This window comes from Salmo salar, chromosome 10 (genome assembly GCF_965601325.2).
Source record: "Salmo salar chromosome 10, fSalSal1, whole genome shotgun sequence".
In the NCBI taxonomy this organism is placed as follows: Eukaryota; Metazoa; Chordata; class Actinopteri; order Salmoniformes; family Salmonidae; genus Salmo; species Salmo salar.
In genome coordinates, this window is record NC_138300.1 from 64,613,171 (window position 1) to 64,631,961 (window position 18,791).

Below are 18,791 nucleotides of genomic sequence, written 5' to 3' on the forward strand. Positions count from 1 at the left end.
TTTTACTAAATTACTCACGATAAACGTTCACAAAAAGCATAACAATTATTTTAAGAATTATAGATACAGACCTCCTCTATGCACTCGATATGTCCGATTTTAAAATAGCTTTTTGGTGAAAGCACATTTTGCAACATTCTAAGTACATAGCCCGGGCATCACGGGCTCGCTATTTAGACACCCGGCAAGTTTAGCACTCACCATAATCATATTTACTATTATAAAAGTTTGATTACCTTTTGTTGTCTTCGTCAGAATGCACACCCAGGACTGCTACTTCAATAACAAATGTTGGTTTGGTCCAAAATAATCCATCGTTATATCCGAATAGCGGCGTTTTGTTCGTGCGTTCCAGACACTATCCGAAATAGTAAAGAAGTGTCGCGCGCATGGCGCAATTCGTGACAATAAAATTCTAAATATTCCATTACCGTACTTCGAAGCATGTCAACCGCTGTTTAAAATCAATTTTTACGACATTTTTCTCGTAGAAAAGCGATAATATTCCGACAGGGAATCTCCTTTTCGGCAAACAGAGGAAAAAATCCCAAAGGCGGGGGCGGTCGGGTCACGAGCATAAGCCCAGTGTCCCTTGATCGGCCACTTGAGAAAGGCGATAATGTGTTTCAGCCTGGGGCTGGAATGACGACATTCTGTTTTTTCCCGGGCTCTGAGCGCCTATGGACGACGTGGGAAGTGTCACGTTAGAGCAGAGATCCTTAGTAAATGATAGAGATGGAAAAGAAGTTCAAGAAATGGTCAGACAGGCCACTTCCTGTAAAGGAATCTCTCAGGTTTTGACCTGCCATTTGAGTTCTGTTATACTCACAGACACCATTCAAACAGTTTTAGAAAATTTAGGGTGTTTTCTATCCATATGTAATAAGTATATGCATATTCTAGTTACTGGGTAGGAGTGGTAACCAGATTAAATCGGGTATGTTTTTTATCCAGCCGTGTCAATACTGCCCCCTAGCCCTAACAGGTTAACAGATATTTTGTTACATTCAGCTTTTTAAGCCTTTGGTGGCTAATAGGGGGGATGGGATATGTCAATGTGGATTTGAATGAATAGTAGCCAGGAGCTTGAGGTGTCAGATACTTGTGAGATTTGTTTATGACAGTTAGCATCGGAACGTGAAAATACATGCACTTTCAGAATCGTTTGGCGAGCTACTTATCGGTGGGCTGTGAGCTTCTGGTAGCTCGCGATGGACCTGTTGTAGACCCCTGCACTGGACAGTGACCAGTAACTTATTTTGTACATAATGTTTCTGCCACCGTGTCTTATGACTGAAAAGAGCTTCTTGATATCAGGGCAGTGATTACTCACCCCATACTGGAGGAATTCTTCTTCTTTTACCTGTTTGGGATAGGGGGCAGTATTTTCAAGGCCGGATAAAAAACGTACCCGATTTAATCTGGTTACTACTCCTGCCCAAAAACTAGAATATGCATATAATTAGTTGATTCAGATAGAAAACACTCTAAAGTTTCTAAAACTGTTTGAATGGTGCCTGTGCGTATAACAGAACTCATATGGCACGCCAAAACCTGAGAAGATTCCATACAGGAAGTGCCCTGTCTGACAATTTGTTGTCCTTCTGTAGCATCTCTATCAAAAATACAGCATCTGTGCTGTAATGTACATTTTCTAAGGCTTCCATTGGCTCTCAGAAGGCGGCAGAAAGTGTAATGGGGTGTCTGCTGTCTCTGGGCGAAGAACAGCAGGATAATTTGTTAGAGGTCAGCCTGGGAACAGTGACACTGGAGACGCGCGCCCACGAGACTACTCAATTTTTTTCTTTCAGCCTTTGAATGAATACAACATCGCCCGGTTGGAATATTATCGCTATTTTACGAGAAAAATAGCATAAAAATGGATTTTAAACAGCGTTTGACATGCTTTGAAGTACAGTAATGGAATATTTTGAATTTTTTGTCACGAAATACGCTCGCGTGTCACCCTTCGGATAGTGACCTCAACGCACGAACAAAACGGAGCTATTTGAATATAACTATGGATTATTTGGAAACAAAACAACATTTGTTGTTGAAGTAGAAGTCCTGGGAGTGCATTCTGACGAAGAACAGCAAAGGTAATCCAATTTTTCTTATAGTAATTCTGAGTTTAATGAGCACCAAACTTGGTGGGTCTCAAATTAGCTAGCCTGTGATGGACGAGCTATCTACTCAGAATATTGCAAATTTGCTTTCGCCGAAAAGCTATTTTAACCTCTATGGGACCGGCGGGACGAATTCGTCCCACCTACGTAACAGCCACTGCCAGCCTGTGGCGCGATTTTCAAAATCTTCAAAATCCTATTACTTCAATTTCTCAAACATATGACTATTTTACAGCCATTTAAAGATAAGACTCTCGTTAATCTAACCACACTGTCCGATTTCAAAAAGGCTTTACAACGAAAGCAAAACATTAGATTATGTCAGCAGAGTACCAAGCCAGAAATAATCAGACACCCATTTTTCAAGCCAGCATATAATGTCACCAAAACCCAGAAGACAGCTAAATGCAGCACTCACCTTTGATGATCTTCATCAGATGACAACCCTAGGACATTATGTTATACAATACATGCATGTTTTGTTCAATCAAGTTCATATTTATATCAAAAACCAGCTTTTTACATTAGCATGTGACGTTCAGAACTAGCATACCCCCCGCAAACTTACGGGGAATTCGCTAACATTTTACTAAATTACTCACGATAAACGTTCACAAAAAGCATAACAATTATTTTAAGAATTATAGATACAGACCTCCTCTATGCACTCGATATGTCCGATTTTAAAATAGCTTTTTGGTGAAAGCACATTTTGCAATATTCTAAGTACATAGCCCAGGCATCACGGGCTCGCTATTTAGACACCCGGCAAGTTTAGCACTCACCATAATCATATTTACTATTATAAAAATGTCATTACCTTTTGTTGTCTTCGTCAGAATGCACACCCAGGACGTCTACTTCAATAACAAATGTTGGTTTGGTCCAAAATAATCCATCGTTATATCCGAATAGCGGCGTTTTGTTCGTGCGTTCCAGACACTATCCGAAATAGTAAAGAAGTGTCGCGCGCTTGGCGCAATTCCTGACAATAAAATTCAAAGTATTCCATTGCCGTACGTCGAAGCATGTCAACCGCTGTTTAAAATCAATTTTTACGTCATTTTTCTCGTAGAAAAGCGATAATATTCCGACAGGGAATCTCCTTTTCGGCAAACAGAGGAAAAAATCCCAAAGGCGGGGGCGGTCGGGGTCACGCGCATAAGCTAGTGTCTCTTGATGGGCCACTTGAGAAAGGCGTTGTGTTTCAGCCTGGGGCTGGAATGACGACATTCTCTTTTTTCCCGGGCTCTGAGAGCCTATGGAAGACGTGGGAAGTGTCACGTTAGAGCAGAGATCCTTAGTAAATGATAGAGATGGCAAAGAAGTTCCAGAAATGGTCAGACAGGCCACTTCCTGTAAAGGAATCTCTCAGGTTTTGACCTGCCATTTGAGTTCTGTTATACTCACAGACACCATTCAAGCAGTTTTAGAAAATTTAGGGTGTTTTCTATCCATATGTAATAAGTATATGCATATTCTAGTTACTGAGTAGGAGTGGTAACCAGATTAAATCGGGTATGTTTTTTATCCAGCCGTGTCAATGCTGCCCCCTAGCCCTAACAGGTTAAAATCTGTCACCGCGATTGCATAAAGGAGTTCTGTATCTATAATTCTTAAAATAATTGTTATGTTTTTTGTGAAAGTTTATCATGAGTAATTTAGTAAATTCACCGGAAGTTTGCGGTGGGTATGCTAGTTCTGAACATCACATGCTAATGTAAAAATCTGGTTTTTGATATAAATATGAACTTGATTGAACAAAACATGCATGTATTGTATAACATAATGTCCTAGGAGTGTCATCTGATGAAGATCATCAAAGGTTAGTGCTGCATTTAGCTGTGGTTTTGGTTTTTGTGACATACATGCTTGCTTTGATAATGGCTGTGTGATTATTTTTGGCAGGGTACTCTCCTGACATAATCTAATGTTTTGCTTTCGCTGTAAAGCCTTTTTGAAATCGGACAAAGTGGTTGGATTAACGAGAGTCTTATCTTTAAAATGGTGTAAAATAGTTGATTGTTTGATAAAATTGAATTGTGGTATTTTAGTTGGTTTTGTATTTCGCGCCGTGCGATACCATTGGCTGTTGGCTAGGGGTTCCGCAGGCGGAACGGGGTTCCGCTAGCGGAACGTCTGTCCTCAACAGGTTTTAATATTTGTTAACTGTAAAAAATAGATTTGTTAACTGTTAAAATAATGTCTGTGAGTATAACAGAACTGATATGGCAGGCGAAAACCTGAGGAAAATCCATCCAGGAAGTAGGATTTTTTTTAATGTGTGTAGTTTTGACAGGGTTTTCATCTCCCCCAGGGCCAGGAGTTTTTTTTTTGAGTTTTTAAAAACTTGATTAGGAAAATCTGGTCCCATCATAGCCAATATAAAACCTCTTTACAACTGATTAATCACTGTCATACCTTATAGGCTCCAGAGTTTTCCTATTTAAGTTAATATATAAGGAAAAACTCCAGGCCCGAGGGGTAAAAATTGCTCCACCGCTCTGGAACCTATGGTGCCACCAGTCTGCTTGCAGTTGTCGTCAGGTATCATCAGGTATGTGGATGAACAGGGCTTTATTTTTATTTTATTTATTTATTTAACCTTTTTTTAACTAGGCAAGTCAGTTAAAAACAAATTCTTATTGACAATGACAGCCTACTGTGGAACAGTGGGATAAATTCTTTTTTCAGGGGCAGAACGTCAGAATTTTACTTTGTCAGCTCAGGAATTTGTCAAGCAACCTTCTGGTTACTGGCCCAACGCTGTAACCACTAGGCTACCTGCCACCCCAGGTTTATTCAGGAACGTTTATTGCGCTACTTTGATGTGTCAAGTGGGCGAGATGCGCAGTCTGTTTGACTTCATGAATTTTGAGATGTCTGAGTTTAACTTCAGAGAAACTCGTCCAAACCTACGATGGCACAGCTGTAATGGAATGTATCTGCTATTTGTATTTACAGCTAAGTCCCCTCATGTTCCCTGATTAAGAGGTGATGACTATTCCACTCCACTACCATCGTTAACTTTCTCCTGACATGAAATGAATGTCTCATGTGCCCGGTCATCCACTGGCACATTGAATGTTTCCCCTCCAAGCACTGTGAGTACTCCTATCAATTTTCTCTCATTACTGTATGTAGAGTCAATCACATACACAATCACATTATTACACATCAAAGATTTTACTCTTTGCTTGGACTAACTCATTCTGAGCTCTTTTGTCGAACTGTGTAGTGTCTTATGTTATTGTTTTTTGTCTTCCCAGTAAAATCCTGTCCTGCACTGGTCAAGCCTCTGAACACCTCAGCTCATGCCACATAACCTCATTCAATCACTGCTGTGATCCCTTTCCAACACTGTAAGTAGCCTTCTCATTCCCCTTCCCCATAATGTTGTACTATAAATGTCTTTATTAAATGCTTTAGGTTTAAATAATTAGTCTTTGATGATTTTTGAAACACACTTTGTGGTCTGCGTGCGTTCCGCACCTATACTGTGGGTCTCCCATCCTCCTAAATTTACCAAGTCACCAGCCTCCACTGATATTAACTCATAGTCCAATATTTAAGTTGGAGTTGAAAATAGATAGAGGAGGAATTGTACATCTAGCCCATTTCAAGTTGCCCTTGGCTAGGACCAAAACATACATTTAAGCTATTAAAACTTTAAGAACGATACTATGTTCACATGGCTTTGTCTCTGAAACTATGTGAAAGGCGGAAAGAGAACAAGTGGAGAAATTATGTAAAATTCTTCTCCACTTGACTCCTACCTATTGAAGGCTGTAGGAAGGGGATACCTGTATTCAATATCTATTAATCTACAGGTGGCAGTACCTTGGTGCTAATCACCCTGAAAACACTACTGCTGCTGCCAAGAGTACAGCAATATTAACACATCTCATCTCACATAACAGGGAGAGAGAGAGACAAGCTGCATGTGAGGCTGTGAGGGGGCGCCCTGCCCTGGTGAATAAACACATGGATTTGCAATGAATTTAAACTCACTAATGCCATTAATATAGTCAAGGGAGCTGAACGTTGGGAATTAGTGAGAGGTGGAAAGAGAGGGACAGGGGAGAGGGGAGAGATGAGAAAATAGAGGGGAGATGGGGAGTAAGGGGCAGAAGGGGGGTGGAGGTGGGGGGTCCCTGGGACTTGCAGAGGAGTGCATTTCTCTTTAATGGGATGCCAGTTTGTTATACTTCTTTTGTCTGAAATGAAATCTCAGGTTCACTTTCAGCTCAAGGGTTGGAGATTGGCCACACATGCTCTCATTAGCTACCCTTCTCCTGAAACCCTGTCTCTTACAATTTTCTGTGTCTGTCTTTCTCTCTTCCTCCAATCCTAAGATTTCAAACACTTGTCTTTCTTTCTCTCTCTCTCAATTGAATTAAAATTCCATTTAAGGGCTTCATTGGCATGGGAAACGTATGTTTACATTGCCAAAGCAAGTGAAATAGATAATAAACAAAAGTGAAATAAACAAAATAAAAACATTAACAGTAAACATTACACACAGAACAGTTCCCAAAGAATAAAGAAATGTCAAATGTCAGATTATGTGCAAATAGTTACAAGTACAAAAAGGAAAATAAATATAAGGTTGTATTTACAATGGTGTTTGTTCTTCACTGGTTGCCCTTTTCTTGTGGCAACAGGTCACAAATCTTGCTGCTGTGATGGCACATTGTGTTATTTCACCAAACAGATATGGGAAGTTTATCAACATTGGCTTTGTTTTCAAATTCTTTGTGGGTCTGTGTAATCTGAAGGAAATGTGTGTCTCTAATATGGTCGTACATTTGGCAGGAGGTTAGGAAGTGCATCTCAGTTTCCACCTCATTTTGTGGGCAATGTGCCAGAGCGGTCTTCTCTTGAGAGCCCGGTCTGAGTAGGCAGCCTTTCTCAATAGCAAGGCTATGCTCACTGAGTCTATACATATTCAAAGCTTTCCTTAAGTTTGGGTCAGTCACAGTGGTCAGGTATTTATTCTGAACAATATTTGTCCCTAAACTCTCTGTTTAGGGACAAATATCATTCTAGTTTGCTCTGTTTTTTGTTAACTACTTGACACATTGAAAATAATTATATTTTAGTTTTTTCATGATTTGGTTGGATCTAATTGTATTGCTGTCCTGGGGCTCTGTGTGGTCTGTTTGTGTTTGTGAACAGAGCCCCGGGAACAGCTTGCTTATGGGACTCTTCTCCAGGTTCATCTCTCTGTAGGTGATGGCTTTGTTATGGAAGGTTTTGGAATCACTTCCATTTAGGTGGTTGTAGAATTGAATGGCTCTTTTCTGGATTTTGATAATTAGCGGGTATCGGCCTAATTCTGTCTTACTGAGATTTACTTTCAGGGCCCACGTCGGGCACAATCTGTTCAGAACATCTAGGTGTTGAAGGCCCTCATTGGTTGGGGACAAAAGCACCAGATCATCAGCTAATAGATATTTGACTTCAGATTCTTGTAGGGTGAGGCCGGGTGCGGCAGAATGTTCTATCAACGAATTGGCGAGGGCACCCGAGTGGTGTAGCGGTGTAAGGCACTGGATCTCAGTGGGAGAGAAGTCTCTACAGACCCTGGTTTGATTCCAGGCTGTATCACAACCGGCTGTGATTGGGAGTCCCATAGGACGGTGCACAATTGGCCCAGCTTCTTTAGGGTTTGACTGGGGTAGGCCGTCATTGTAAATAATAATTTGTTCTTAACTGACTTGCCTAGTTAAATAAAAAATATATGTTGAAGAGGGTGGGTCTTAAGCTGCATCCCTGTCTCACCCCAAGGCCCTTTGGGAAGAAATGTGTGTGTTTCTTTGCCAATTTTAACCGCATACTTGTTTGCGTACATAGATTTTGTTTGTTTTTCCCCCAGCCCCATTTTCCATCAATTTGTATAGCAGACTCTACTGCCAAATTGAGACAAAAGATTTTTGGAAATCAACAAAGCATGAGAAGACTGTTCCTTTGTTTCGGTTTGTTTCTTTGTCAATTAGGGTGTGCAGGGTGAATACGTGGTCTGGTCATTTGGTAAAAAGCTAATGTGACATTTGCTCTACGTTGTTTTAACTGAGAAAATGTATGACCTAGAGAGGAACCAGGCTATGAGGGGTGGCCAGTCCTCTTCTGACTGTGCCGGGTGGAGATTAAAACAGAACATGGCCAAGATGTTCAAATGTTCATAAATGCTGATCAAATAATAATAATCACAGAAGTTGTTGAGGGTGCAACAAGTCAGCACCTCAAGAGTAAATGTCAGTTGGCTTTTCATAGCCGATCATTGAGAGTATCTCTACCGCTCCTGCTGTCTCTAGAGTTGAAAACAGCAGGTCTGGGACAGGTAGCATGTCCGGTGAACAGGTCAGGGTTCCATAGCTGCATGCAGAACAGTTGAAACTGGAGCAGCAGCATGGCCAGGTGGACTGGGAACAGCAAGGAGTCATCACGCCAGGTAGTCCTGAGGCATGGTCCTAGGGCTCAGGTCCTCTGAGAGAGAAAAAGAGAAAAAGAGAATTAGAGAGAGCATACTTAAATTCACACAGGACACCGGATAAGACAGGAGAAATACTCCAGATATAACAGACTGACCCTAGCCCCCTGACACATAAACTACTGCGGCATAAATACTGGAGGCTGAGACAGGAGGGGTCAGGAGACACTGTGGTCCCATCCGATGATACCCCCGGACAGGGCCAAACAGGCAGGATATAACCCCACCCACTTTGCCAAAGCACAGCCCCCACACCACTAGAGGGATGTCTTCAACCACCAACTTACCATCCTGAGACAAGGCCGAGTATAGCCCACAAAGATCTCTGCCACGGCACAACCCAAAGGGGGGCGCCAATCCAGACAGGAAGACCATGTCAGTGACTCAACCCACTCAAGTGACGCACCCCTCCTAGGGACGGCATGGAAGAACACCAGAAAGCCAGTGACTCAGCCCCTGTAATAGGGTTAGAGGCAAAGAATCCCAGTGGAGAGAGGGGAACCGGCCAGGCAGAGACAGCAAGGGCAGTTCGTTGCTCCAGAGCCTTTCCGTTCACCTTCACACTCCTGTGCCAGACTACACTCAATCATAGGACCTACTGAAGAGATGAGTCTTAAAGATTGAGACCGAGTCTGCGTCTCTGACATGGGTAGGCAGACCATTCCATAAAAATGGAGCTCTATAGGAGAAAGCCCTGCCTCCAGCTGTTTGCTTAGAAATTCTAGGGACAATTAGGAGGCCTGCGTCTTGTGACCGTAGCATACGTGTAGGTATGTACGGCAGGACCAAATCGGAAAGATGTGTAGGAGCAAGCCCACGTAATGCTTTGTAGGTTAGCAGTAAAACCTTGAAATCAGCCCTTGCCTTAACAGGAAGCCAGTGTAGAGAGGCTAGCACTGGAGTAATATGATCACATTTTTGGTTTCTAGTCAAGATTCTAGCAGCCGTGTTTAGCACTAACTGAAGTTTATTTAGTGCTTTACCTGGTTAGCCGGAAAGTAGAGCATTGCAGTAGTCCAACCTAGAAGTAACAAAGGCATGGATTAATTTTTCTGCATAATTTTTGGACAGAAAGTTTCTGATTTTTGCAATGTTACGTAGATGGAGAAAAATCTGTCCTTGAAACAGTTTTGATATGTTCTTCAAAAGAGAGATCACGGTCCAGAGTAACGCCGAGGTCCTTCACAGTTTTATTTGAGACAACTGTACAACCATCAAGATGAATTGTCAGATTCAACAGAAGATCTCTTTGTTTCTTGGGACCTAGAACAAGCATCTCTGTTTTGTCTGAGTTTAAAAGTTGAACGTTTGCAGCCATCCACTTCCTTATGTCTGAAACACAGGCCTCTAGCGAGGGCAATTTTGGGGCTTCACCATGTTTCATTGAAATGTACAGCTGTGTGTCATCTGCATAGCAGTGAAATATAACATTGTTTTTGAATGACATCCCCAAGAGGTAAAATATATAGTGAAAACAGTAGTGGTCCTAAAACGGAACCTTGAGGAACAGCGAAATTTACAGTTGATTTGTCAGAGGACAAACCATTCACAGAGACAAACTGATATCTTTCCGACAGATAAGATCTAAACCAGGCCAGAACTTGTCCGTGTAGACCAATTTGGGTTTCCAATCTCTCCAAAAGAAGGTGGGGATCGATGGTATCAAAAGCAGCACTAAGATCTAGGAGCACGAGGACAGATGCAGAGCCTCGGTCTGATGCCATTAAAAGGTCATTTACCACCTTCACAAGTGCAGTCTCAGTGCTATGATGGGGTCTAAAACCAGACTGAAGCATTTCGTATACATTGTTTGTCTTCAGGAAGGCAGTGAGTTTCTGCGCAACAGCTTTAAAAAAAAATTTTGGAGCGGAGTGGGAGATTCGATATAGGCCGATACTTTTTTTATATTTTCTGGGTCAAGATTTGGCTTTTTCAAGAGAGGCTTTATTACTGCCACTTTTAGGGAGTTTGGTACACATCCGGTGGATAGAGAGCCATTTATTATGTTCAACATAGGAGGGCCAAGCACAGGAAGCAGCTCTTTCAGTAGTTTAGTTGGAATAAGGTCCAGTATGCAGCTTGAAGGTTTAGAGGCCATGATTATTTTCATCATTGTGTCAAGAGATATAGTACTAAAACACTTTAGTGTCTCCCTTGATCCTAGGTCCTGGCAGAGTTGTGCAGACTCAGGACAATGGAGCTTTGGAGCAATACGCATATTTAAAGAGGAGTCCGTAATTTGCTTTCTAATGATCATGATCTTTTCCTCAAAGAAGTTCATGAATTTATTACTGCTGAAGTGAATGCCATCCTCTCTTGGGGAATGCTGCTTTTTAGTTAGCTTTGCTACAGTATCAAAAATAAATTTCGGATTGTTCTTATTTTCCTCAATTAAGTTGGAAAAATAGGATGATCGAGCAGCAGTGAGGGCTCTTCGATACTGCACGGTACTGTCTTTCCAAGCTAGTCGGAAGACTTCCAGTTTGGTGTGGCGCCATTTCCGTTCCAATTTTCTGGAAGCTTGCTTCAGACCTTGTGTATTTTCTGTATACCAGGGAGCTAGTTTTTTATGACAAATGTTTTTAAGGGTGTAACTGCATCTAGGGTATTGCACAAGGTTAAATTGAGTTCCTCAGTTAGGTGGTTAACTGATTTTTGTCCTCTGACGTCCTTGGGTAGGCAGAGGGAGTCTGGAAGGGCATCAAAGAATCTTTGGGTTGTCTGAGAATTTATAGCACGACTTTTGATGCTCCTTGGTTGGGGTCTGAGCAGGTTATTTGTTGCGATTGCAAACGTAATAAAATGGTGGTCCGATAGTCCAGGATTATGGGGAAAAACATTAAGATCCACAACATTTATTCCACGGGACAAAACTAGGTCCAGAGTATGACTGTGGCAGTGAGTAGGTCCGGCGACATGTTGGACAAAACCCACTGAGTCGATGATGGCTCTGAAAGCCAGTGGTGGGTCTGTGGACTTTTCAATGTGAATATTAAAGTCACCAAAAATGAATATCTGCTGTGACTACAAGGTCCGATAGGAATTCAGGGAACTCAGTGAGGAACGCTGTATATGGCCCAAGAAGCCTGTAAACAGTAGCTATAAAAAGTGATTGAGTGGGCTGCATTGATTTCATGACTAGAAGCTCAAAAGACAAAAACGTATTTGTTTTGTTTTGTAAATTGAAATTTGCTATTGTAAATGTTAGCAACACCTCCGCCTTTGCGGGATGCACGGGGGATATGGTCACTAGTGTAACCAGGAGGTGAGGCCTCATTTAACACAGTAAATTCATCAGGCTTAAGCCATGTTTCAGTCAAACATCAAGATTATGATCAGTGATTAGTTCATTGACTATAACTGCCTTTGAAGTGAGGGATCTAACATTAAGTAGCCCTATTTTGAGATGTGAGGTATCACGATCTCTTTCAATAATGGCTGGAATGGAGGAGGTCTTTATTCTAGTGAGATTGCTAAGGCGAACACCGCCATGTTTAGTTTTACCCAACCTAGGTCGAGGCACAGACACGGTCTCAATGGGGATAGCTGAGCTGACTACACAGACTGTGCTAGTGGCAGACTCCACTAAGCTGGCAGGCTGGCTAACAGATGCCAGGGAAGATGCCAGAGCTAAGGAATGTTAAAGAGTTTAAGTTTAACCAATTGGATTTTGTGGTCTCTATATTTTATCATTTCATTTAGGATACCATCAACACCACAGGCCGTTTTGCATTGGAGGGTTTGTATTTTGTCCTGTAGTTCATTCATTGTAATTTCTCTCTCACAAAAAGGGCTCTCCTTTGGGGACAACCAAAGACCCCTTTTGGAACCCTTTTTTCTAAGAGTGTAGACAATGCATAATCTCTTGTGGATAGATGTATTAACATAACTGGTATCATAGCACTTGTTAACACTGTCAACAGATCATTGAGATAAATCACGATTTTGCAGACGTTTGCATTAGTGACTCGATTCAGGAAACTAGGCGTATGTCGCGGTTCTCTACTAAATAGGAGAGCCATTTGAACTTAAACTTAAAAAAAAAATCAAGGCAGAAATGCCTTTTGGAATGTGTGAATTTTAATGTGATTTTAATAACAAACTTGTATGCCAGCTGTAAATGCGAATAAAATTGTTAAATTACGAGCCTAGATGGTTAAGCCACAGAAAAAGCCAGCAACCTTCCTACTAGCCATGATTGGCTGAGATAATGATTAGGCTGGACATGCCGAGAGAGATGTTTAGATTGGTCTGCCATATTGAAGGCTTCTGTCTATTTGAGCTGGTCAGTATGTCTAGGCAATCCTTTCTAAGGTGGCTTTTTTGAAAGATATCACTGAGTGTTGGTGATCCTGTCAAATGCAGCTTTTTTAACACTCCTGTTGTGTTCCGGTTTTCTCTCTGAAAAATGTCGTTCATTTAATCTGACTGTCATAAAGTTCCATGACTTTGTCCACACAGGGCATCGGAACACACAAAATACATGTATTTTACTTTTGTACACCTGTGTTGTTCCCGGTCAAAAATGACTGGTCATTAGAAATGAATGGGTGAGACAACAATTAGTGTATAAAATTGAGTTCAGGCACATGCCCATTCATCAGATGGACACACTTCCTCTCCCAGACCCCCAAATGCATGTGTGTTTGAACACACACACACACACACACACACACACACACACACACACACACACACACACACACACACACACACACACACACACACACACACACACACACACACACACCTCACTCCCCTTCTTGGTTTACATGGCAACCCCACACGGGAACCTTACCCCAATAGAATCTTTCTTCCACGGTAACCACACCTGTTGGCATTCTCACAAACAATCGCAACATTGTTTCAATAATATATAGAACTCTTCTCGCAGCTCTGATATATAAAGCTTTTTTGAGGCCTTGCTCACAATTCATTCTGTGGGAGCACAAGGACCAAACGATATATGTATGTGAGGCTCTTGATCATATATTTGATCATGACACTGGCGAGGAGAAGAGAGGCCAGGAAACTGACAATGAAGATGCAAGAAATAAAGTATTTTGAGCAACAAACAAAAAATATGTATCGGCTAGGTCTGTCTGTCATGAAATTCTGTCAGCCAATGATTGTCAAACAAATAAACTGCCAGTCTCACGGTAATTTACTGTTAATTAGCATAAACGCATGTAGCATCTCCTGGCTTCCACGCATAGCCTACAAGCCATTGATTCAGACCTTTGGAACATCTACATTTAAAAAATTATAATAAAATAATTTAACATAGCCTACACCAGCACAATGAATCCATTATTTATTTTAGACAGGGCTAAAGAAACATGATATGAAGAAAATGTGGTCTATTTCAGAAGAACAGAATAGCATACTCCAAGTTGTCCTTATGTTAGGCCCTGATATGTCTATGCCATATGGCTGTGGGCTACACTAGTTCATTTAGCAGACAAGATTTGCTTAGCATTCCGTGACATTATTTAGTAGACAAGTTTTGCTTAGAATTCCGTGGCATTATTTTGTATTTTATAGTATGAAAAATACAATTGAACAACGCCAAATAAAATAGAAAGGATAATTTCTCCATACGATTTCAAACGAATTGCGCACATGCGGCTAAGAAACTGGTCCTCCTATATGCTTAATTTAGAGTTACATATGCAACTTTAGTTGTGACACAAACATTGGGCTATATGTTTTGATGTTTAATACATTCTAAGGCTGCATGACGGGACTCTAATGGCGATTTGAAAAAAGTCGCAAGCTGCACACACTTCATCAGTCTCTCATTCACAATTTGACAAGCACTTGATAATATTCTCATAAGGGCCCCTAAAGGGCCCCCCGTAATGCCCCCTAAAGAATCCATGCCTTTTCGGGCCAAAGTGTCCATTGTGCCCTTGGGCTAATTATAATAGGCAAATTATAATTCCCTTCTCCCGGATGCCTTGCTCCGAAGCACCTCTCACTCAAATACCTCTCTCAGATGTAGCCAATGCCCATCATGTGATGGGGTCCTCACAGGAATTTCAGCTAAGAAGTAGACTACAAGTGAATGAAGACAGACACATCGGGGACGCAACTGCGCACGTCCCTCTCATCAAATTCCGATGCACATATTGAAGATGTGTCCACATTTAGCCTACTCTTTGTCAGCCAACAAGATGAGTAGCCCTAAAAAAAAAAAAAAAAAGCACCAGCCTCTGTCAATCTACTATCCCCCATAGTACAAAAGTTGACCTATTCTATTGGTGAACTTGTCCTTCTGTTCAATAAATAAATATTCCATTCATACTCTGGGACAGTTGTGGGATGCGATAGATCCCAAATTAGTACAACATAAGTGCAGCAATGCGCACACGTCAGTAGGCTATAAGCAAAGGTGATTATGTAATGCTTTAATATAAAAGTGCATTTTTATGCTGAAAATGATCTTCCCCAAACTTGAAACTTTCTATATGCTTAATTTTGTCAACTTTAGTTGTGATACAAACAATATCAAAACAAATATGCTTATGGGCTAGGATACAGTTGAAGTCGGAAGTTTACAAACACTTAAGTTGGAATCATTAACTCGTTTTTCAACCACTCCACAAATTTCTTGTTAACAAACTATAGTTTTGGGAAGTCGGTTAGGACATCTACTTTGTGCATGACACAAGTAACTTTTCCAACATTTGTTTACAGGCATATTATTTCACTGTATCACAATTCCAGTGGGTCAGAAATGTACATACACTAAGTTCAATGTGCCTTTAAATAGCTTGGAAAAGTACAGAAAATGATGGCTTTAGAAGCTTCTGATAGGCTAATTGACATAATTTGAGTCAATTGGAGGTTTACCTGTGGATGTTTTTCAAGGCCTACATTCAAACTTAGTGCCTCTTTGCTTGACATCATGGGAAAATCAAAAGGAATCAGCCAAGACCTCAGAAAAAGTGGAGACGTCCACAACAGCACAGGACTTTGTGAAGATGCTGGAGGAAACAGGTACAAAAAATATCTATATCCACAGTAAAACAAGTCCTATATCGACATAACCTGAAAGGCTGCTCAGCAAGGAAGAAGCCATTACTCCAAAACTGCCATAAAAAAGCCAGACTACGGTTTGCAACTGCACATGGGGACAAAGATCGTACTTTTTGGAGAAATGTCCTATGGTTTTATGAAACAAAAATAGAACTGTTGGCCATAATGACCATCGTTATGTTTGGAGGAAAAAGGGGGAGGCTTGCAAGCCGAAGAACACCATCCCACCCGTGATCCCAACAGGGGTGGCAGCATCATGTTGTGGGGGTTCTTTACTGCAGGAGGGACTGGTGCACTTCACAAAATAGATGGCATCATGAGGCAGCAAAATTAGGTGGACATATTGAAGCAACATCTCAAGACATCAGTCAGGAAGTTATAGCTTGGCTGCAAATGGCTTCCAAATGGGCAATGACCCCAAGCATATTTCCAAAGTTGTGGCAAAATGGCTTAAGGACAGCAAAGTCAAGGTATTGGAGTGGCCATCACAAAGCCCTGACCGCAATCCTATAGAATATTTGTGGGCAGAACTGAAAAAGCGTGTGCGAGCAAGGAGACCTACAAAGCTGACTCAGTTACACTAGCTCTGATAGGAGGAATGGGCAAAAATTCACCCAACTTATTGTGGGAAGCTTGTGGAAGGCTACCCGACGTGTTTGACCCTAGTTAAACAATTTAAAGGCAATGCTACAGAATATTAAGTGAGCGTATTTAAACTTCTGACCCACTGGGAATGTGATGAAAGAAAAAAAGCTGAAGGAAATAATTCTCTCTACTATTATTCAGACATTTCACATTCTTAAAATAAAGTGGTGAACCTAACTGACCTAAAACAGGGAATTTTTACTAGGATTAAATGTCAGGAATTGTGAAAAACTGAGTTTAAATGTATTTGGCAAAGGTGTATGTAAACTTCCGACTTCAACTGTACATGAGGTATGTGACTATGATTTGAGAAGTCGCAATAAAAAGTTATTTTTTACACATTTCTATAATTTATAATAATTGTGAAGGCATCAAAACCATGAAAAAACACATATGGAATCATGTAGTAACAACAAAAAGTGTAAAACAAATCAAAACATTTTATATTTCAGATTCTTCAAAGTAGCCATCCTTTGCCTTGATCACAGCTTTGCAAACTCTTGACCTTCTCTCAACCAGCTTCACCTGTAATATTTTTACAACAGTCTTGAAGGAGTTCCCACAAATGCTGAGCCGTTGTTGGCTGCTTTTCCTTCACTCTGCAGTCCAACTCATCCCCAACAATCTTTATTGGGTTGAGGTCGGGTGATTGGATTGTGGAGGACATGTCCTCTGATGCAGCACTCCATCACTCTCCTTCTTGGTCAAATAGCCCTTACACAGCCTGGAGGTGTGTCGAAAAGATGGTGCTGATAGAGATGGCAGCTTCGCTTCAAGTCCTTAGGAAACTGTGCAGTATTTTATTACTTCTTACGTTGTTAGCCCAGAAAACCTTAAGTGTTATTACATACAGCCGGGAAGAACTATTGCATATCAGAGATGTCAGCTTACCAGCACAACCAGCACTATGACCAGTAATATGACTTTCCCAAAGCGTATCCTTTGTCTGCACCACCCAGGGCATTTGAACCGATTCCAGAGGCCGACCCAAAACAATGCCATCGGAGGAGGAGAGGGTGCCGGTGATGCTTCGGATGTGCGCACACCACCCACCGCTTCCGAAAAATATTACTCGCTAATGTCCAGTCCCTAGTTAACAAAGTCGATAAAATTAGGGCAAGAGTGCAAAGAGATATCCAGGATTGTAACATACTCTTTTTCATGGCAACATGGCTATGCTGTCGGAGTCCGCACAGCCAAAGGGATTTTCAGTGCATCTTTTCAGTGCATCGCATCAACAGGAACAAACCTCTCTCCGGTAAGAAGAAGGGCGGGGATGTATGTTTCATGATTAAGGACTCATGGTGTAATTGTAACAACATACAAGAGCTCAAGTCCTTTTGTTCACCTGACCTAGAATTTCTTACAATCAAATGCAGACCGTATTATCTCCCAAGAGAACTCTCCACGGTTATCGTCACAGCCCTGTATATCCCACCGCAAGCGGATACCAAGACAGCCATCAAGGAACTTCACTGTACTTTATGCAAACTGGAAAACATATATCCTGAGGCTGTATTTATTGCAGATGGGGATTTTAACAAAGCCAATCTGAGAAAAATGCCACCTAAATTATATCAGCATATCGATTGCAGTACGAGCGAATAACACACTCGACCACTGCTACTCTAACTTCCGCAATGCATACAAGGCCCTCCCCTGTCCTCCTTTTGGCAAATCTGACCATGACTCCATCTTGTTGCTCCCTTCCTACAGGCAGAAACTAAAACACAAAGCGCAATGCTTAGGTCTATCCAACGCTGGTCTGACCAATCGGAGTCCACGCTTCAAGATTGCTTCGGGTAGCCTCAGAAAATAACATTGACGTATACACTGACTTGGTGAGCCAGTTTATAAGGAAGTGTATAGGAGATGTTGTACCCAGTGTGACTATTAAAACCTTCTCTAACCAGAAACCGTGGATAGATGGCTGCATTCGTGCAAAACTGAAAGCACGTACCATCGCATTTTTAAGGATAATACAGTGTCACGGCATGTGACTAACAGAAATGGAATAATGTGTCCCTGAATAAAGGGGAGGGGGGTCAAAATCAAAAGTAACAGTAATTATCTGGTGTGGCCACCAGCTGCATTAAGTACTGCAGTGAATCTCCTTCTCATGGACTGCACCAGATTTGCCAGTGTTACCCCACTCTTCCACCAAGGCACCTGCAAGTTCCCAGACATTTCTGGGGGGAATGGCCCTAGCCCTCACCCTCCGATCCAACAGGTCCCAGACGTGCTCAATGGGATTGAGATCCGGGCTTTTTCGCTGGCCATGGCAGAACACTGACATTCCTGTCTTGCAGGAAATCACGCACAGAACGAGCAGTATGGCTGGTGGCATTGTCATGCTGGAGGGTCATGTCAGGATGAGCCTGCAGGAAGGGTACCACGTGAGGGAGGAGGATGTCTTCCCTGTAACGCACAGAGTTGAGATTGCCTTCAATGACAACAAGCTCAGTCCGATGATGCTGTTACACACC